This window comes from Microtus oregoni, unplaced genomic scaffold, assembly GCF_018167655.1.
Source record: "Microtus oregoni isolate MIOR12 unplaced genomic scaffold, Mior012 000015F_ref0000493, whole genome shotgun sequence".
Classification (NCBI taxonomy): domain Eukaryota; kingdom Metazoa; phylum Chordata; class Mammalia; order Rodentia; family Cricetidae; genus Microtus; species Microtus oregoni.
Window position 1 is genome coordinate 48101647 of NW_024543074.1, and position 22321 is coordinate 48123967.

Below are 22321 nucleotides of genomic sequence, written 5' to 3' on the forward strand. Positions count from 1 at the left end.
CCACTGGAAGTTGCTGTTTTATTCTGAGTACTTTTGCTCTTTGCTTTTCTGGGAGGCTGGATCAAAAAAAAAAAAATTCCCCTCGCCACATAATAACCAAAACACTAAACATACAGAATAAAGAAAGAATATTAAGAACTGCAAAGGAAAACGGCCACGTAACATATAAAGGCAGAACTATCAGAATTACACCTGACTTCTTTAATGGAAACAATGAAAGCCAGAAGGTCCTGGTCAAGCATTATGCAGACGTTAAGAGAACATGGATGCCAGCCCAGACTACTATAACCAGTAAAATTTTCAATTTCATAGATGGACAAAACAAGATATTCCATGACAGAACCAGATTTAAGCAATACCTAGTCACAAACCCAGCCCTACACAAAGTACTAGAAGGAAAATTCCAACCCAAGGAAGTTGGTTACATCAACAAAAACACAGACAATAGATGATCTCACAGCAGTACATCCCAAAGAAGGAAAAAACACACACAATAACATCACCAACAACAATAACTAAAATAATAACAGAGGCTAGGAATCACTGGTCATTAATATCCCTTAATACAAACAGACTCAACTCACCTATAAAAAGACACAGGCTAACAAACTGGATACAAAAACAGAATACATCCTTCTGCAGCATACAAGAAACACACCTCAACCTCAAAGACAGACATCACATGAGAGGAAAGGGTTGGGAAATTTTTTTTCCCAATTAAATGGACCTAAGAAACAAGCGGGGGTAGCTATCCTAATAATCTAACAAAACAGACTTCAAACTAAAATCAATCAAAAGAGACAAAAAAAAAAGGACATTTGTATTAGTCACAGGAAAAATCATCAAGAGGAAATCTCAATAATGAACATCTATGTCCCAAATATAAAGCATCCTCATATGTAAAAGAAACACTTGTAAAGCTTAAATCACACATTAAACCCCACACACTAATAGTGGGAGACTTCAACACCCCACTCTCATCACTGAACAGGTCTGTCAGACAGAAAATTAACAGAGAAATAAGGGACCTAACAGATGTTATAACTCAAATGGACTTAACAGACATCTATAGAACATTCCATCCAAACATAAAAGAATATACCTTCTTCTCAGCACCTTATGGAACCTTCTCAAAAATTGACCACATACTGGGTAAAAAAGCAAACCTCAAAAGATACAAAAAATTTGAAATAACCCCATATATCTTATCAGATCACCAAGGCTTAAAATTACAATTCAACAGCAATATTAATTCTAGAAAGCCCACAAGCACATAGAAATTAAACAATGCCCACCTGAATCATCAATGGGTCAAGGAAGAAATAAAGGAAGAAATTAAAGACTTCCTAAAATTCAATGAAAATGACTGCACAACATACCCAAATTTATGGGACACAATGAAAGCAGTGTTAGGAGGCAAGTTCATAGCACTAAATGCTTACACTTAAGAAGCTGGAAAAATCCCACACTAGTAAGTTAACAGAACATTTGAAAACTCTAGAACAAAAAGAAGCAAACTCACCCAGGAGGACTAGACCACAGGAAATAATAAAATTGAGAGCTGAAATCAATAAAATAGAAACAATACAACACAGAGAGTTAGTTCTTCAAGAAAATCAACAAAATAGACAAACCTTTATCCAAACTAACCAAAAGGCAGAGAGAGAATATCCAAATTAACAAAATCAGAAATGAAAAGGGGATATAACAACAGACACCAAGGAAATCCAGAAAATCATTAAGTCGTATTTCAAAAACCTATACTCCACGAAATTGGAAAACTTAAAGGAAATGGACAACTTTCTGGATAAAAATTACTTACCAAATTAAATAAAGACCAGATAAGCAGGTTATATAAAATAACATCTTGAAATGTGCAGGCAAATGGATGGATCTAGAAAACTTCATACTGAGTGATGTAACCCAGATCCAGAAAGACAATTATCATCTGTACTCACTCATGAGTGGCTTTTAGACATAAAGTGAAGAAAAACCAGCCTACAATTCACAATCCCAGGGTACCTAGACAACAATGAGAACCCTAAGAGAAACATACATGGACCTAAACTACATGGGAAGTAGAAAAAGACAAGATCTCCTGAGTAAATTGGGAGCATGGGGACCATGGGAGAACGTAGAAGGGGAAGGGAGAGGAAGTGACGGGAGTAGAGAAAAATATATAGCTCAATAAAAATAATAAAAAAAGAAAATAAAAAATTATATTGGCTGACTTAATTATGTAGGTTTTTCTACTATCCAATGTCTCTCCACAGCTGTTGCTCCTTTCTCATGAGCATTTAGAAAATTCAAAGTTAATAAAGCACTATGCAATCTATTTCTGGGGTTATTTATCATCCCTTTCTGATTATTTAACATATCCTTTAGAGTTCACTTGGATCTTTCTATAACTGCCTGGCCTGTAGGATTGTGTGGTATACCTGTAATGTACAAAGTAAGCAAAAAACCGTTTCATTTTCTTAGACACATATGTTGGACCATTGTCTGTCTTTATTCATACAGGTGTACCTATGATGGCCATAACTTCTATTACATGTGTGATTACGGAATCAGCCTTTTCCGAACTCAAAGCAGTTGCCCACTGAAAACCTGACTAGGTATCAATGGTGTGGTGTACATATTTTAGTTTCCCAAATTCTACAAAACGAAACACATCCTCCTGCTAGATTTCATTCCTTTGAGTACCCTTTGGGTGACTTCCTGCAGGTAATGGTGTTTGGCTGTATTAAGAGCAAGTAGGACATTTCCTTTTAATTTCCTTGGACTTTTGCCTTGTCATGGAAGTCTTATTTTTTAAACTTTTGCTATTGACATGGATTTTAATGGAATTCTGAGGCCTGCAATACATTTCCAATCTATAATTGATCAATTTCTGCATCACCTTGTGCTAGAGGACCTGGCAGGCCCATCTGGGATCAGATGTGTGTTATTTATATGGGATGATGCCTATTCCCGATTATATCTTTTTTAAAATAATTTTTTATTTATTATGGATACAATATTCTGTCTGTGTGTATGTCTGCAGGCCAGAAGAGGGCACCAGACCTCATTACAGATGGTTGTGAGCCACCATGTGGTTGCTGGGAGTTGAACTCAGGACCTTTGGAAGAGCAGGCAATGCTCTTAACCACTGAGCCATCTCTCCAGCCCTCCCGATTATATCTTGAACCTAAATAAATAGTGAAGTCAATTCTGTATCTTTTGGTATAAATTCAGTGGTTTCAATACACAAAACAACTCTTTCTGCATATTGCAAATCAGTAACTATCTTGAGAGGTTCTTTAAAATAAGAATAGCATATAATTCTGACTTTTGTACATAATCATAAGGGTTTTGATCTACTTTACTTAAATTTTCTGGTTTGTAACCTGCCTTTATTGATTTATTTGCATCAGTATAGAATGTAGGGGCTCTAGTTATTGGTGTGTCGCATACAATGTGAGGAAGGATCCAGTTAGTTTTCTTTATAAGTCAAATTATCTTGCTTTTGGGATAGTTGTTGTTAATCTCTCCCAAAAAATTACTACAAACTCTTTTCCAGGGTTCACTTTCTTCCTATAATTTGTCAATTTCATCATTATAAAAAGGTACTATAATTTCTGCTGGGTCTATTTCTGCTAATTGATGAAGTCTCAATTTTCCTTTTAGAATTAACTCAGAAACCTTTTCCACGTAAGTTTTTATGTTTTTACTCAGTTTATATGGTAAAAAGATCCATCCTAAGATAATATCTCCCCTATGCATTAAAATTCCTGTAGGAATCTCTGGAGAGCAATATGACCAGAATCCAGTTAAGTTTTGGATCCATGCCCTCTGTGAGTGCCTTATATAATTTCTCTTCAAAGCCAATTCTCTCTCAGCTTCTGCTGATAATTCCCTAAGACTATTAAGGTCTTAGTCACCAAATAAGGTTTTGTTTAAGTTAACCAAGTTAACCAGGTCATCATGAACTATCCCAAAAGTGTGCCGTAGATGGAAAACTTCTCCTAGCAATCTTTGGTAGTCATTAAGAGTCTGCAATCAATCTTTCCTAATTTGCATTTTGTGGGTCTAATTTTTTTGTAAACCTATTTTATAGCCTAAATAATTAATAGAATCTCCTCTTTGTATTTTTCAGAAGCAATCTATAATCCCAACAAAGCAAAATTTTCTTTTCTTTTTCCAACATTCTTTCTAAAATACTACATTTGAATCAGATAGCAAAATGTCATCCATGTAATAGTATAAATTCAGGAAATTGCTTATATATCATTTCTAATGGCTGACTTAAAAAATATTGGCACAGGGTGGGACTATTAAGCCTTCCCTGTGGGAGATCTTTCCATTGATATCTTTTAGCAGGCTGAGAATTATTATAAGTAGGCACTGTGAAGGCAAATCTTCCTGTCTTTTTCTTGTAAAGGTAAAGAAACATAAAGAAACAATCTTTTAAATCAGTAACTATAAGAGGCCATCCTTTAGGCAATAGACGGCAAAGGAATACCAGACTGTAGAAAGCCCACTGTAGAATCACCTTATTAGCAGCTTTTAGTTTCCATTCTCCACTTTCCAGATTTCTTTATAACAAATACATGAGAATTCCAAGGGCTGGTTGATTCTTCAATATGCTGAGCATATAGTTTCTCCTGTGTCAGCTGTTCTAATGCCTCAAGTTCTATTGTTAAAGGCCATTCCTTAACCCATACAGGTTTGTCTGCCAACCATTTTAAAGATAGGGCTGCTGGTGCCTCTGAAATATCAACAGCTGTTGTGACCTGTTCTTATAAAACCTGAATGGTTGGTAACTGTCCTTTATAACAGCTTGTAATATTTTCTCCAGAAACATATATTAATTTATGGTTTGTTTCTAAGATTGGGGGAATGTTAATCTGGGTATTCCATTGCTATAACAAATCACATCCCCACAAATTCATTGCTACATTGGTCACACGTGGTTTTAATATTCCTTTCTGTCCTTCTGACCCTATACATTTGACCCATCTTGCCCTCTACTTTACCTGAAATAAAGTTCCAATCCCTAAAAACTGAGCATTTATATCCCAAAGAGTCAGTTTGAATGCCAAGATCTGATAATATTGCTACATTTGCACCCATGTCTTCCAGATCTTCAATGACAACATAATTTATTTGTATTTTTAATTTTGGTCTTTGTTCATTTACAGAAATTTGCCAAAACACTTGCTTTATGATTTCTCCTGAATTTTTTTGTTCTCTCTTCTATAGCTATTCTATCATCCAGAGAAGTATGGTTTCTTACTATAGGCATTAGGTTCTTTAATTGCTCTGGGAAGGAGTTTCCTCTATGATGGCAGGAAATAACTGAACCAGATTTGGCATAGGGGCCAATGAGAGGCCCCTCACGGAGTTTCCCAATGGCAAAGGATAACCTTGAATATTCCCCGTTGACCTACATTCATTAGTACAATGCCGGCTTTTGCTACACCTTCCCCATAATCCAGTAGTGAGGGGTGTTCTGAATAGATTATTCATAGAAAAACATTGCTTCTAGAAACACCCTGTCTACAGTCCCTTTTCAGGTGACTTTATTTGACTTTTTGATTTTTCCTCAAACCTCTGGAAATCACCTCTCCTATCATCATGGTCATGAGATTCATTATTTTTTTTTTTTTTTGATTTTTTCAAGACAGGGTTTCTCCGTAGCTTTGGTTCCTGTCCTGGAACTAGCTCTTGTAGACCAGGATGAGATTCATTATTAATTGTATCTTGAATCCATTCCTCCAAAGGTGCTGGCCTTGCTTTTAATGGCCTAATTATTCTTTTGCATAGAAAATTGGCATTTTCAAAAGCCAGAGATTCAATAATTATTTGTCAATCTTTGTAAGAAATTCATAAAGGATTCCTTTGGGCCCTGTAAAACTTTAGTAAATGACTCAATTTTCTTTCCTATTTCTCCAATTCTGTACTAAGCATTCAAAGTTGTGGTGTGACATAAATTCTGGGTGTGGTCATAATATAGAGCTTGCCTTTCTATTGTAGCATAGTCTCCTTCTCCAAGAATTTGATCTTGGGAGATTTCCATACCTCTAGCTTTACTCCGTTGTTCAATAATCTTAAACTCTTCTCTGAACCACATGTTCCATTGTAATTGTGGACCTGACTCTAGAAAACCTTTAACCAATTTTATTCAGTCCTTAGGGATAATTTTATTACAAACTGACCATGAGTTTAACATTTGCTTCACAAAAGGTGAATGCATGCCATATGAGGCTATTGCTTCCTTGAATCTCCTTAAATCTAATATTGGCACAGGAGTTCAGTTAGCTTTAACAGAGTCTCTGCCATTTGGCAATTCCTGTAAGGTTACTGGATATATTAAGGTTGGTTGTCTGAAAACCTTAGGCTGTTCCTCTCTATTCTTATAATGCAATGCTAAAATTGGTTTTCCATTAAATTCCTCTGCCTGGATTTGAATATCTTTGTGACCTGTTTTTATTAGGTTTTGCTAAGGCCTGTATCTTAGCTCTCAGATTAACCAACTTTTTTAGTGATAAGACAAAAATGATAAAGTTGATAATGTTTACAATTGATATTACATAAATCCCATCTAAATTAGATATCCTCTCATTTAATCATTCCATTTTCAAACTGTGTAGTAAACGAAGACCTAAATCCCTTCACTGTAATGGTTTTTCTCATTTTTTTTTTAATGTGGGAAAAAACTTTCTCTTTTAACTAATTCCTCCCTTTCAGAATTCCCAATTACCTTACCAAATCTACCAATGATGTTGATGAAGATGTGAGGCTGTTTGCTGCTGTGTGGAACAGTAAAAGCCTGATTGGATTTCAAGGTAGCTACCTAGTTTGGAAGCAGTCTGAGAAGGGGGTTCAGGGAGAGCCTGCAACCCATGAGAAGGAAGGAGAAGGAGGGAGAGCGAGTGAGTGCACCAGTGGATCCTGTGGTGTTTGGAGCCCAGGTGCTTCTGGAGTTTGGGTGGCAGCTGGAGGCTGTTTCAGAGAGGCTGCAATAGGAAAATCCCAAACTCACTCAGAGGCTTGGGGGGGGGGGGGAGAAAGCCTAGCTGGGTGGACGCCCACATGCAACTCAGGCCTGTGCCAGTGGCTTTTTCATGAATTCAGAACCCAAATGTTGGGCTCCAATTGTAGCATGAATAATAAAAAACCAGAGACAGATATTGGGGTTCAACCTGAAGATTAGAAAAGAAAAGCAATTTTGTCTACTTCCCATAGCCAAGAGGACAACTATATGTTTTTCCTTTGGTTCACGTTCTTACTTAGCTTCTTTGGGATCACCAATTGTAGACTCTGTGACCCTTGTTTATGGTTAGAAACCAATTATGAGTGAGTACATCCCATATTCATCTTTTTGGGTCTGGGTTACCTCACTCAGGATTGTGTTTTCTATTTCCATCCATTTGCATGCCACGAGGGGTGCACCCACCCACTGAGACAGTGGAGCTGATCTATTGGGAGCTCACCAAGGCCAGCTGGACTGTGACTGAAAAAGCATGGGATAAAACTGGACTCTCTGAGCATGGCGAACAATGAGGGCTGATGAGAAGCCAAGGACAATGGCACGGGGTTTTGAACCTACGTAATGTGCTGGCTTTGTGGGAGCCTAGCCAGTTTGGATGTTCACCTTCCTAGGAATGGACGGAGAGGGGAGGACCTAGGACTTACCACAGGGCAGGGAACCCTGACTGCTCTTTGGACTGGAGAGGGAGGGGGAGAGGAGTGGGGGGAGGGGGAGAAGGGTGGGAAGAGGGGGAGAAGGGTGGGAGGAGGGGGAGGGAAATGGGAGGCTGGGAGGAGGTGAAAACTTGTTTTTTTTTTCCTTTTCTCAATAAAAAAAATGGAAAAAAAGAAAAGAAAAGAAAAGCAGCCAGTCACTGGCTCTTACCTTTAACTCAAATGGAAATGGAGATCCTGCCTCCACGAAGCCTCAGAATGAGACTGAGCATGAGACCTGTCTCCTCCCATTTTATAATCATCCCTAGTGCTGGGGTTAAAGGCATGCACCACTACCACTGCCCAGCCTCCAAGGCTAACTAGTGTGACTGCTGGAATTAAAGGTGTGTTCCACCACTGCCTGACCTGTATGGCTGACTAGCGTGGCTGTTTTGCACTGACCTTCAGGCAAGCTTTATTTATTAAAACAAAATAATATACCACTCTAGGGTCGTACCACCAGGAAGGTTGAGAACCACTATTCTAACAATGGCATCCCAGCTGTGATTTCCTCCTTCACAGTTTCCTGGGCTATCAGTCTTTATTTCTTCTTCCTCCACCTGATCCCCCTAGGTGGTGATATCTGAGACTCTAGCCCCTAAAATATAGGTCTAGAGCAGTGGTTCTAAACCTTCCTAATGCTGGGACTCTTTAATACAGTTTCTCATGTTGTGGTGACCCCAACCATAAAATTATTTTAATTGTTACTTCATAACTGTAAATTCTGCTACTGTTAAGAACCATAATGTAAATATTTATTTTCCAAAGATCTTAGGCAACTCCTGTGAAACACACAAAGGGGACACGACTCACAGGTTGAGAACAGATGGTCTAGGGCTTTCCATGATATATGTCTTTTCTTACCAGAATAAAATACTCACATCATATACAAAGCAGTCATATTTTTAAAATGTACTTTTTATCTTTCTTGATGAGTCTGAGTACCACAGCAGACATAGCTAAATTAAGTCCACAGCAAGCCAACACTCAGAAGAGGACAATGGGAAATATTTACACAGGGAAGGGCATCCATTTCTTCTTATTCCAAGAAAAATCTCTAGTCTTGATTTTGATGAGCTAACAGCAATTCTTGAATGTTTCCAGTTCCAGGAAAAGGAGGTCTGGAAGAAATCTTTGCAGGTCTATCTATGTCAAATCATTCTGTTTCTTATTTATTCATTTACAAGCTGCTGCTCTGCCTCACTTCCTAGGCAAGACCATAGGACCACATAGCTGTTCTGCTACCAGGAGGCCACTTCCAAAAAAATACTGGGAACAGGAACCGGACATGGGAGAAAGGTTTATTTATACTTCTAGTCACAACTAGGAAGAGAGTTCTTAGTTTCGCTCTGTCTTCCTGCAGTAGTGTTATAATTTTACAGGAAAGATAAAACAGAAGCTTGGGAATGTGCAGAGGCAGCCTTTCTTGTGAGACAGGTCATCAGAATCCCTTACTGGGAGGTAAGCTCTTTTTGGAGCAGCTCAAGCTTCTCCGATTCTAATTTTCTGATGCTTTCTCTCTGCCTGCGATCTCCTCAGGAAACTAAATCTCATGGTCATCTCCTCACTAGTACACTAGTGAGCTTGAAGCTAACTCTTCCAACATCTGCCTACTTAAACAAAACACAACACCAAAAATCATACTGAACACAGACCCCTAGATACGTTAGGAAAGTGCTCTTAGCTAAACCATGAATCCCTAGAAATCCTACTTAAGCCAGCCATCTGCTTCTATGCAGCCATGAGCTTTAATGTGTCATCTATTTGTACATTAGCCCTAGGGATAAGAGGGCATGGGAACAGAGAAATGATGACCACAAGGTAAGCTACACACAGAAGTAAGGAACCTAGGTAACATATTTGAGGGAAGGGTTTGGTTTTTTGTTTTTTTCCTGTATCTCACAGAACCAAGAAAAAGAGGATTCAGACTGAGGGTAGAAGCCAAAGGCAGGTAAGCAGGTGGGAGGTGGGAGGTGGGAGGCGGGAAGCAGGAGGCATAGAAGAAGAATGCTCTTACCAGGGGAAAGTAGACCTTTCTGTTCTTTACAATCCTGCTACTGAATGCACAGCTCACTCACATTAGGAAGGACTGTTTTACTAATTTATGAGTTCAGATGTTAACATCATCCAAAAACACTCCCACTGAAATGCTCGTAACAATGTAAGACCAGTATTTCAGCACCCTTGCACCCAGTTAGTGGACACACACATAGCATCTACATTAAGTCCTCACATCTCACCTCTCCCTTCATTGGGAGTCTCCATCCCTCAGAAATTCTTCTAAGGAGATACTACAGTAAACTTGCATTTTTTACATATGAAAACATTTTTTCTGCTGCTCTCATTCTTGAATAAGATTAGTTTAAGTTAAATAAAATTAAGCAAAAAAACAAAGCTCCTTCCAATTAACCTCTAGTTCTATTTTTAACAATGACAAAATATTTGAAATGTGTATTCTCTTAAATATTATTCTAATCATGTTTTACTTTTAGATATAGTGTTTTTTAAAGTGTGTACTTCTATATTCCTGATTGGCAATTTTTATTTCTTTGGCCATGTTCTAAAAAACTTATCAGAAGTTATTCCCTTTTTGTATAGAATTTTTAAAAAGGCAATAAAACATCTTCTGTACACCTTTGGTGCTGGATGTGGGACAGCACTGTGAGAAGGGTCATCCATAGCTCAACTGTCAGCAAGTTACCAACTGTCAATAGCTATCCATTATCGTTTGTCTTCTGTACTTAGTTACTGTACATCTCAAATGGATTTTGATTATTTTTCACATCCTCAGAACTCAAATATATTTGTTGGATGTTCTCCATGACATAATAAAAAGCATCTTAAGAGCAATTTTAAATGATGGCTAATACAAATCACTTTACATGAAAAGCCATGTTCAAAAATAATTTCTACTACAACTGATGTAACAAATATCTCATTCAAAAGAGAGACGCTATAAATCAAAGTAAGTGAAAATATGTAGCTCAGTCCTCACACAAAAGTGGTACCAGAGTACAATAGGAGCGTTAAGTATTTAAACCACCTCACTGTCTATTCACGAAAGGATTCCAGTATTGAGTACGACTCCTTCAGGCCCTTTCTTCTCTTGGCTCCTATCCATCATGCGTTCCTCTCACCTCTATTTGTCCTTATTTTCCAAGGTTCTGTCCTCTGCCCACTTTTCTCAACAAGCTGTACACATCCACTCCCATGGCTTTGTACTATCACCCACATGACAATACTGTCTAAGTCTAAATCTCTCTTGAAATTTAGCATTTAACTGTTGCTACTCATAAGATCTTGTGGTGCTAAGTTCCTAGCCAACAGCATTATTTACTTAAACACATGAGACTGCACTCCCTGTTAAAAACCAAGAAGTGACTACATAGAGACTCAGCTCAGTCAACAAAGTCTTCTAATTTTGCCTGCCAAAAGACCAACCAAAGTTAATGACTGACTCAATATGGCTAATGCACACAGGGATCTAGAACACGACCAAGAATGCAGAGTAAAGCTGGGCAGTGACACACGTCAGTAATCACAGCACTAGGGAGGCTGAGAGATGTCTGTCAAGTTTCAGTCAGTCTTGGGCTACATGGGGACACCGTGTCTCAACAATTACAAAGAATTCAGCCGGATGCTGCGGCAGGAAAATCACTTGAACTCAAGAGGTCCAAGCTGACTTAGACTACATAACAAGACCCAATCTAAAAAATCCAGGACAGTGTCTGAGACATTAACTCTTGGATAGAAATGTAAAGGGCATGGGCACACGTTTGTTTTAAAGTCACTTCTTTATTCTAGAATGTACCATTAGTCCCAGATTATGATGGGACTGACTAGAGAGTAGCATAGTCTGGTCCAATGATGTGAAGTGCAGGAGACAGGCAAGAATTGTGTAGTTGACACTAAGAGGGCAGGAGACACTGTCAAGAAGCATTTAAGACAAGTTGTTGAGACAGGGGTAGAAAAGAGGACAGGGAAGGGGAACAGCCATTATTAACCAAGTCCCCACAGAGGAAAATTGTGTGGACGGCTGATGGAGGAAGGTCATTGGCTAATAAAGGAACTGCCTTGGCCCATTTTATTGGTTAGAAGATAGGTGGGAGGAGTAAACAGAACAGAACGCTGGGAGGAAGAGGAAGTGAGCTCAGACTCCACAGCTCTCCTCTCGGGAGCAGACGCCTGAGAGAGACGCCATGCCCCGCTCCCGGGCAGACACACGCCATGAAGCTCCAACCCAGGATGGACATAGGCTAGAATCTTCCCGGTAAGACCGGTGCCCACAGATTATTAGAGATGGGTTGATCGGGATATCAGAATTAGCCAGTAAGGGCTAGAGCTAAAGGGCCAAGCAGTGTTTAAATGAATACAGTTTGTGTGCTGTTATTTCGGGGCATAAGCTAGCAGAGCAGGCAGCCGGGGTGCTAGGAACGCAGCCCCGCCGCTCCTATTTTAACAGACGGCTAGAAGAAGTCACACGAGAAAAGGTAGTTTCAAGTTTTCTTGTGTGATTTCTTCCAAATTCCCACATTGTTTTAGATCACAAAATGCAAAGAATTTTTCCATCCCTAGCATACCACCCTCCTGTCAAACAAGGAAAATTCTTGGCTTCTTATGCCCACACCCTTGGTTGAAAGAATATTCTTTCCCACAGAACTGCCTTGAAAACCTTGTCCAAAGTCAACTGGTCAAACCTAAGGGCGGATACTGGGATTTAAGTCCCATCCCACTGATCTATGCATCCGATCACGAATCACGGCCTTGTAACAAGTTTAATATCAGGAAATATGTATCATTTAGTGTGTGTGTGTGTGTGTGTGTGTGTGTGTGTATGTGTTAGGTTGACTGGCCAATGAGCTCCAGATATCTGCCCGTGTGTTGATATGCTCAGCTTCTGTGAGGGTCCTGGGACCCAAACATAAGGTACACATGGTAAATAAAATTTACAAGTCCTAAGAACCAAAGGGGTACTGAATGGTTTTAGCAAGTAAATTGCTAATGGTAAGGTAAATGAATGGCATGAGGGAGAGTGAGGTTAGAGCTAAATCAGAGTTCAGACTCCCATTCTAGGGATGAGAAGCCACTGAAGGAGTTTAAACAAGGAGTGACATGACTGTATAAAATTTAAAGAAAGTTATGGAATTCTGGATACTGCAAAAGACTGATAGAAGTTAGGGGGGAAAATCAGAGACCAAGAAACAAAAAGGGAGGAGGGATGACAGCTACTTATCAGAGGCTCTGAAAATGGCAAGCACACATTGAATAAATAAACTGCGAGGAAAAGACAATAGGTGGTGTTTCAGAGAAAAAAGCAAGTATGACTCCTAATTCCATCTAAATAGGAAGAGTGGACAGTGATATTATTTACTGGGTTTGGAGACTAGACATCAATGGTAGTAGACTGGGAGATGAAAACAGAAATAAAGCTCCACTTGGGACTGATCATTTGGAAAGAGTAGGATATTTAAGTAAAGACAGCAAGTAGCTGAGGCCAAGTCAAACCATACAAGAAGAGGATTACAGGAGGCACAAAGGAAGGAAAAAGAGCTGCCTTCAGAGAGACTAATTAGTGGTATTGGAGATCAAATCTAGAGCCTTACATGTGCTAGACACATGTTCTACACCGAGGGCTACATTCCTAACCCTAACATTTTGGGAGAAGATATATTGCCCAGGCTAGTCTTGAAGTTCTCTTGCATTAGGTTTCTGAGTAGCTGACATTAATCACACATGTGTGCTACATACATAACTTTCTTCAAATGAAAACATTTTTTATTACTGGATATTAAGTGTCCATTGAGTTTTGCTTAGAGTTTACAATCTCAAACCTCAGCTGGATTATTAGGTTTCCTGCTGCTATGCCCCACCCCCAAGTATTCAGCTGCCTTGATAATAGGAAGCTTGGAAATAAATGGTAAAGGAGGGAAGGGAGGGAGGGAAAGAGGGAGATGGATGGGAAGAGAGAGAGGAAGATGGATGGGAAGTGAGAGAGGGAGGGAGGGAGAAAAGGAAGAAAGAACAAAATAAAGAGCTCATGCCTCATTCATGATGGTGATTTTGCCAAGGTGATCTAGAATAGAGAAAAAAGGGGATGGGTATGCAGGAACAATCACGTTAGAAGTCAAGAAGAGGGGCCAGGCCGTGGTGATGCACACAGTTACTTGAAAGAATAAGAAAAGACTAGCCAGGCAATTTGGTGACTGCAGCAGTAAATTATTTTATGTCCATGAACCTAGATCTGTTTAGGAAAACAAAGCAACTGTCTCTCCTGATCTCACAGATCAAGGAGACCTTGAGAAACAGCTTAGTCTCTACATAGTCCTAAACACTGCAGGCCACTAGAGGCGGAAAGGATCTCAGACACTGGGAAAATGGGGAACTTCTTCAAAGGCAGAAAAGAAAAATAGGAAGCAGATTCATTTGCTGTGATCAGAGGGGAAAAGGGTGGAATTTACATTAAGAAAAGGCAAATTGACCCGACAGCTCACTAACAAGTACAGCTACCCCTCTGGTTCCCAGAGACAGCCAACTTCTGTTTTTAGCTCTTCTGCTGGCCAGCCTTCACAGTTCCAAAAAGACAGCAGCCATTCTTTCTTAGTTTGTCAACTTTAAACAGCACCTGTGGATTTTGTGATTGTCACAAAACAGGGTTCAATTCACTGACTCTTCTAATCTGTTTTGATTTTATTATTTCTTTGTTTTCCTGAGTGGTCAAACCTTTGTAGTGTGTGCACCCCTATGAGAGGAGCACCCTTGGCCCGTTCAGAGCTATCTAGCATGCTCTTCTCTCTTTCATGCCTTCAGTTTTGCCACCTACTCATGGTAGGTGACCTAAGGTCACAGACACTGACTTTCTCTTCTGAAACTGTGATTAATCTCCCGTGCTTAATCAACAGGTTATTTTTACACAGTGAAAACGATCATAACTAAAATAAATGTTACCACTACCCTATAAATACATAGAAAAGTTGAGTCCTTGTGCTTGCATCTCATTCCCAGGACTCATTACTTAAAATCGTATCTTATATTAACTTGCTTTACATCTGGACCAGTCTTAGAGCAGTTGTTTCACTAAAGAAAAGCAGACTCTTTCAGCATATGTTATCCAACCCCGAAGTCATCCTGCTCTTAATGAAGGTACAGTCATACTTGTCTACTATGAGCATGGCCCTGGGCTCAAGGCCAAACACTGCACAACAAGCAAATTTCCAGATATTTCTTCCTCAGTCATCCCCTTCAGGCAGTGAATACCCCCCTTTTGTCCTCATGAACACTTGCCCTCAACTTTTCTAAAACACTAATTGTGGTGTGTGTGGGTACCATGTCACAGATTCACATAGAGGTGAGAGGACAACTGTGTGGAACTGTTTCTAGGGATGGAACTCAGGTTGTCAGGTTTGCACAGCACATGTTCTCAGCCATCTCACCAGCCTACGTTCTCCCCTTTGCAATGAAAACTAATAATCTGTGTTTGTCCCTAGTGCTCATTCTCAGAGGGGAGCACACACGTCACTAAACTCAACTCATAGACCTGCAGCGATTTGTTTGATACAGAGAAATGCCACTGACGATCGAACTGATACAAACCCTTTTTATTTTTCGTATTACTTTGAGTTCTTGTCCACTGTAAATGGACTTAACTCAGTCTTAGTTGACACACTTTGTATTTATTTTTGTAGTGCACACACAGAGCTTTAATGATGTGCTCCTTTATGGCACTGTAACATTCCACTGAGTGGATATATCATAATTTATTAAACTCACTTGGGAAGCAACACAAAGAGGTGGTTAGAGTATGGGCACTGCCATCAGGCAAGCCTACCTCAAGCCCAGCCCTGCCCAGCTTCCAAGGCCACAGTGTGCTACCTCATTCTCTTTAATTCACCTAACACTGAATGCTCAGTACCTCTCTACTATGTTCCAAATACCATATGCATCACTGAATATACAAGAGTGGACATAAGATACAGGCTCCCTACCCCCAGAAACAAGAAATAGATACATAATTTCAGTTATGTTAAGTGCTATAAAGAAAACAGGTACCAAATGAAAGACTGGAGTGCCTTAAATTCCCCAAGGGCCACAAGAGAAAAAGAGTACCACCCACGCTCTTAGGAAGATTAAACACAATCAATGTGCAACACCAGCACCACTTGTGGAAGGTAGCACATACCCAACATGTGTTACCTACATTTATTGCCTGGGATAAACTGAGAGCAACAACTTACCCCCACCCACAAGTCAGTACAAATCTTACGCATTTTCAAGGCTAGTGCTCTACAAAGAACTTTGATCTAGGATGTTTCTAACGCCCATTCTCTTCTTGTTTTCTGTTTCTTTTTCCATTCTTGAACACACTGAGTACACTTCTAAAGGTTGGTTAACATTCCCACCTGCAATCTTGTCATCTGGTGACAGGCCTTTTTTCTGCTTCTTCTTAAAGCTCTGGGAATCCTGGACTAGATGTCAGTTTCAGATTTTGTGGTTTTTGGAGATACGTGTTAAAGTATTCCTTTAAATATCACCCTGTCATTTTGGAACAAACTACATGGTCTCAATAAATCAAATTCTTTAAAGATTTGCTTTTAAGCTTCAATGGGGGAGAGGGTCCCAGGACAACTTTGCTCTAGGAGTAATCTGGCTTCACTACATTCTCCTGCTCACCAGGTTTTTCTACTCCGATGAATGAGAACCTCACAGATTCCCAGCCTCCTAAGAACTTCTGGAACTGTTTTAACTGCTCCTTTCTGGCAGTTCTTCCAGCCTCTAGTAACTTTTTCATGCAGGTCAGTACCCAGGCTCCAGGAAAGGCCCCGGAAGGAATACTCTGGCTCTCTGTAGCCCCCTCCTCTCCAGCACTGCCTCACCCTCTTGGAGCTCTGGCTCATGAGCTGTGAGATTACTTGCCTGCATCTAGGCTGTAATTCTCGGCACTGCCGTCTAAAAATCCCCAGACAGCAGGAGGCAATGGTAGGGCTCCCTCACCCTTCTGTTCTCTCAGGGACCCCCATCCTGTGCTGTCTACTGACCTTATCTAAAACTGTTGCTAACAGGCTGTCCGCTTTTCTGATTGGTTAAGGTTGGAGAGGGAACCAATGCCAGCTGATCTATTACAGTCGGAAGTAGAAGTTCCCAGGTTTGACGTCAAGTACCTTTGTGCAGGGATAAGACAAGGCCTCTCTCTGTGTCTCTGGCTGGCCTTGAACTCAGAGAACTGCCACCTGAGTGCTAAGACTAAAATCGTGTGCTAACACACCCAACTAAACAGATCTCATTTTAAAAAATGAAACCTTTCTAGATCACAAGTTAAAATAATGATTTTCATTTTTCTGGTCTCCACACTATTTAAAGTTCAATACAGTACAATAATGGAGCTCTACTCTGTCCACTCCTGCTCTACCCTCTCCTAAGATCCTGCCATCCGCTTTACCAGCACACCAAGACCTCATCGCAGGACTAAACACAATTACATACTTGAATCACTTGCTAGTCTCAAGCACAACCTTACTAGCTTGGCTCAAATGAAGAAGACAGGACCTATTACTTCCAGGAGTTCAGTCTGGGACAACTTAACAATCAAAGCATCAGTTATAATACAGTCTTTAATGGCGGAAATACAGTAATTTTCTTAAAGAGCTGGAGAGAAACATTTTTACCACAAGTTCCGTAGGCTCTCCATAACCATAAACTCTGAAGGTACAGTATGAAAGCACCTACTGATGCCAGCTAACACATGGGCATAGCTGTATTCCAACAGAATGTTCTGGAAACCCTTGCTTCAGAACAAACGCCACCTGCAAACTGCAGAAAGCCTCCAGTCTTTCAGAACGCTGTGCCTGAGTTGGGTATCCAGCTAAGGCTGATCTTGTCAACAAGATGACCCAAAGTTCTCTCAGGTCGGAATTTTTGTGCTCACACAGAGCTCACACCGCACAAGCACAGAGCAGGCTTTGAAGCTCTTTTTGATGGTATTTGGAGGGCTCTCAAAATTACCTCCAACAACAGAAAGCTGCACCATTAAACATATGGAAAATAATAAGTAAATGCCTAGTACACAAGAAACTTGAAGATGATAAAACTTTTCAAAGGGTGATGGGCTAGACAAACTTAATGGCTGCATTTTATGAATGGGTCAAGAGTGCTATACTTAAAAAAACTTTTTTTTTTTTTTTTTTTTTTTTTGATTTTGGAGACAGGGTTTCTCCGTAGCTTTTGGTTCCTGTCCTGGAACTAGCTCTTGTAGACCAGGCTGGCCTCGAACTCACAGAGATCCACCTGCCTCTGCCTCCCGAGTGCTGGGATTAAAGGCATGCACCACCACGGCCCGGCTTAAAAAAAAAAAAAACTTTTTAAAATAAATTTAAATATGTAGGGTATGTGCACATGACTGCAGGTGTCCATGAAAGCCAGAGGAATCCCCAGGAACTGCAGTCACAGGCAGTTGTGAGCAGCCCAATATGTGTTCTGGGAACCAAACTTAGGTCTTTTGCAAGAAGTACACTCTCTCTCTTAACCACTGAGACATCTCTCTAGTTCCATCTCCTCTGTTTTAAATAAAACTGCCTACAAGTAATTTCTGGCTGTCAAAAATCAAACTTATCTAGAAATTAAAGATTTGGTATATTAAATATTTTAAATTGTTTAATTAAAACACAAAGTAAATACTAACAATGATTTGTTGCTATAAATGTAGGTGTATATGTATAACAGTCTTCCGATGCGACTGGCTTATAAAGAACAATATTTGGCTGGGTGGTGATGGCGCACACCTTTAACCTCAACACTCGGGAGGTAGAGGCAGGCGGATCTCAGTGGGTTTGAGGTCAGCCTGGTATACAGAGTGAATTCCAGCACAGTCAAGGCTACACAGAGAAACCCTGTCAGGGGAAAAAAACTCCACAATATTCTTGGGCCAGAATATAGCTCAGTAATAAAGTGCGTGGCTAGCACAGGTGCGGCCATGAGTTTGGCCACTAGTACTACAAAAAGAAACTTGAACAATAGTCTCTTTAATGAGTATGTTCTGGCAGGTTTCTTAAACATCTGTCTCATTCTTTCAGTGACATCATGCTCCAGGTGAAAGAATCTTAGACGACATAAGTCTACTCTTATCAGTGAAGGATTTCTGTTACAACATTCGAAAGGAAGTTCTTCAGTTTGTTTGTCTCTTATAACTTGTAATCAGAATTAACCATAAACTAAAGGGGTGTGTGGCCTCTACGAAGGGTGATGGAGCTGCCCTACATCCAGATGCAACCTAGTATTGACCCGGGCAAAGTCAGGAAAATTTACTAGCTGTGTCGTGTGACAGGCGATGGACATGACATATGACATGTCATGTTATGGCTAAACCTTATCTCCATGAATAACTCTCAAAGAAGGTAATGCTTCTTATTTCCTAATTAATATGTAAGTAAATTATATTTAACAAAAAGTTAAAACTTTTTGCTTTAACTTCAGCCCATCATTCCATACACCGAGATTTTAGGAATCCTGACTGTATCACCCAACCAGTTAGATATGTTTGTTTGTTTGTTTTTCGAGACAGGGTTTCTCTGTAGCTTTGGAGCCTGTCCTGAAACTAGCTCTTGTAGACCAGGCTGGCCTTGAACTCATAGAGATTAGTGCTGGGATTAAAGGTGTGCGCCACCACTGCCCGGCAGGATAAGTTTTTTTTTTTTTTTTTTTTATCACTAGCATAGCAAAGATTTTCAACCTGTAAGAAAGAACAGGAGGAAAAGAAACATTTATCAGACACTTTGCTCTAAAAGAAACAAAAATAAGGTAGCAGGTTGGGAACCTTGATTTTTTTCCTAACATTTATATGACAATAGAAACGACTTGAAAGTGAAGGGGAGAACATACCATGTAAAAACATTGTCTACACTGTAAAGCTGAATACAAATATAGCACACACACACACACACACCCCACATGTTCTTCTTGCCCAGCTATTCAATTATCTCAGTACCGTTTTCAAAGCCTTTAGCTCTACTGAGTTCTCTTTCTGACTGTTCAGAGTATCTGCTCCCAGGATCATATGTACTTTTTTTCTGTAACTATTTTGACATGTCTATGTCTGGTAGCCTTCCTTTGCTATTATCAACTGTAATGTTACAAGATCTCTTTCACCTTCTGTTTTTAATCAGTCTCCTTCACTGCTCATGAAAATTCTTAAGTCTAACTTCAGATTTGCTAAAGGAAGCACCAGGATTCCAACAGGATCACAATTTTAAACATAAAAACCTAAGACAAACCCTTTAAAGACTGTGCTGCAACTCTCCCGTCAGCAAGATTATCAGTAAGGGTTATTACTCGGCAAAGCTGTTCTCAAAGCTTTTAACACCCCATCCTGAAATTTTCTGTACAAAGCATAAAGTGGTCAATGCCAAACTCTTGCTGCCAGCAATCTGCATACATACTAATTACATCACCACCACAGGGCTTTCTCCATTCCCAACCCCCACTCTGGGCTCAAACAAAAAGCTAGTGTGCATGCACATAAAGCACATTTACAATGTCTGTGCCACACACTAGCTAGGTCTGCTCTGCAAAGGGATTAGTGTGTGCCTAATTCAAAGCTGACCATCGCTGCAAGTAGCCAAAAAGCAACTAAGATCTGTTCATAAATGTTACAATACACGCCTTCAAAACTCCATTTCTAAAAATAAATACTTTATCAGGTAACATGTAAATGTTAGCCCAGAACAAAGAGCATCTCCACTCACTGATACATTTTGTTTAATAAAAAGAAAGTATACTCGTTTAGGAAGTATTTTACAAAGTAGAATGGTAACACTTTACAAAATGTGTAACACTTTTAAAATAGCAAATCTTCTAAAGAAAAATAAAGCCAATTTGTCATTTATAAAGAGAGGACAGTAAAGCTCAGTAATTTATACATGCCTAACTGTGCAACTCCTAACTGGCCTGAAAGGAGCACTGCAAAATAACAAGGGTTTCTAACTTCACAAAGCAAGCTATAGATATAGAACTAGCCATTACGGTAAACATTAGAAAAGCTATAAAGTTCTTTTGTCTTTTAGAAAGGGTATTATTGTTTTTGTTTTGGGGAACAGGGTCTCAGACCATGGCCCAGGCTGTCCTGGGACACTATGGAGCATCAATCCTCCGGCAATTCCACTGCTCGGATAACAAGTATCCATCCACCACTACACCTAGCTTTAAATGGTTTTCTTACACATATATAATTTTACCCGTCTTCTATCATAGTCTTCCTTATAAAACACACTATTGAGTTTCTGGTGCACAAGCAGATGTCATGCCACCTTGGATTCCATATACACCCACAGGTGTAGAATCAGCTTACAGGTAGACTACCTGGGAAAAGAGCCCCTCTGAATGGGAGCTTCGTAAGTAAAGCTTCTTAACAGCTTCACTCCAGGCTGTTGCCCTCCTTTTTCCAGCTCGCCAGGGCTTTTAAAAGGTGCTTGGCAACGTGTATTTCAATCAGCACTTGCTGGACTGAAAGACCATATGGGTGAAAACCATTTGTCCAAAGCTTGACTGAAGCCACCTACAGGGTCCTGCCATCATCATTCTGAGAAATCCTGGAACAATTCTCATGTGGTAAGGGCTGGAGAGATGGCTCAGCAGTTAAGAGCGGTTGTTGGTTTTTGCAGAAGACAAGGGCTTAGCTGCTAGCACCCACAGGATGGCTCTTTACTCCAGTTCCAGGGGATTCAACACTCTCTTCTGGTCTCTATGGGCACTACACACACATTGTACACATACATACAGGCAAAATACCCACACATAAAATAAGTAAATTGTTTTTTTTTTAAATATTTATTTATTTATTATGTATACAATATTCTTTCTGCGTGTATGCCTGAAGGCCAGAAGAGGGCACCAGACCTCATTTCAGATGGCTGTGAGCCACCATGTGGTTGCTGGGAATTGAACTCAGGACCTTTGGAAGAGCAGGCAACGCTCTTAACCACTGAGCCATCTCTCCAGCCCAGTAAATTGTTTTTAAAGAAACAATAATGATACCTCTTCTCCACAGGAGAGGCGAATACATTATCAGTCTATTTTTCAGATAAGAAATGAAGCTCCCAGGTAGAATTATTTTGCCAGTATCACAGTGTGTGTGCAGCACAGGTCTGATAAGGAGCCTTCAACCTCACGGTGCTATTTCCCCAGGGACAGGATAATGACGACTGACTTTTAGTTCCCAGCACCTTTCACTTGGAATCCCGAAAAGCATTCTCCAAGATGGGGCTTAATTTGGGGGTGACAGACAAGTGACAAACAAGCACATGAAACACTTTGGAGTCCAGCATTTTGACTGAGGGCGATGGTCTTGGGGTGCCTGGGGGAAGCAAGCCCCAAGCACGAACCACAGATTTCACAACACAGCACAGCTCTTGCTGCAGAGGAGCTAGCCTCGTTCTTCCTCTTCCTCCCTTTCCACATGACCCTCACGGTCCTCTTCCCCACCAGAAAATAGTATAGCATTGTTACGGCCACAGTTTGGCAACATTACATGTCCCAACCACAGTGACTGGCACAGAGCTGGCAGCAAATATTTATTGAATGGAGCAAAGACAAAAACCGCTTCTATGGTCAA

At 40.1% G+C, this 22321-nt stretch overlaps 1 protein-coding gene across 3 annotated transcripts in view; it reads right to left on the bottom strand.

Annotated features, from left to right (window-relative positions):
* Positions 1-22321, bottom strand: part of Rnf130 (ring finger protein 130) — a 106560-nt gene that overhangs the window by 82433 nt on the left and 1806 nt on the right. The window lies entirely within an intron of this gene.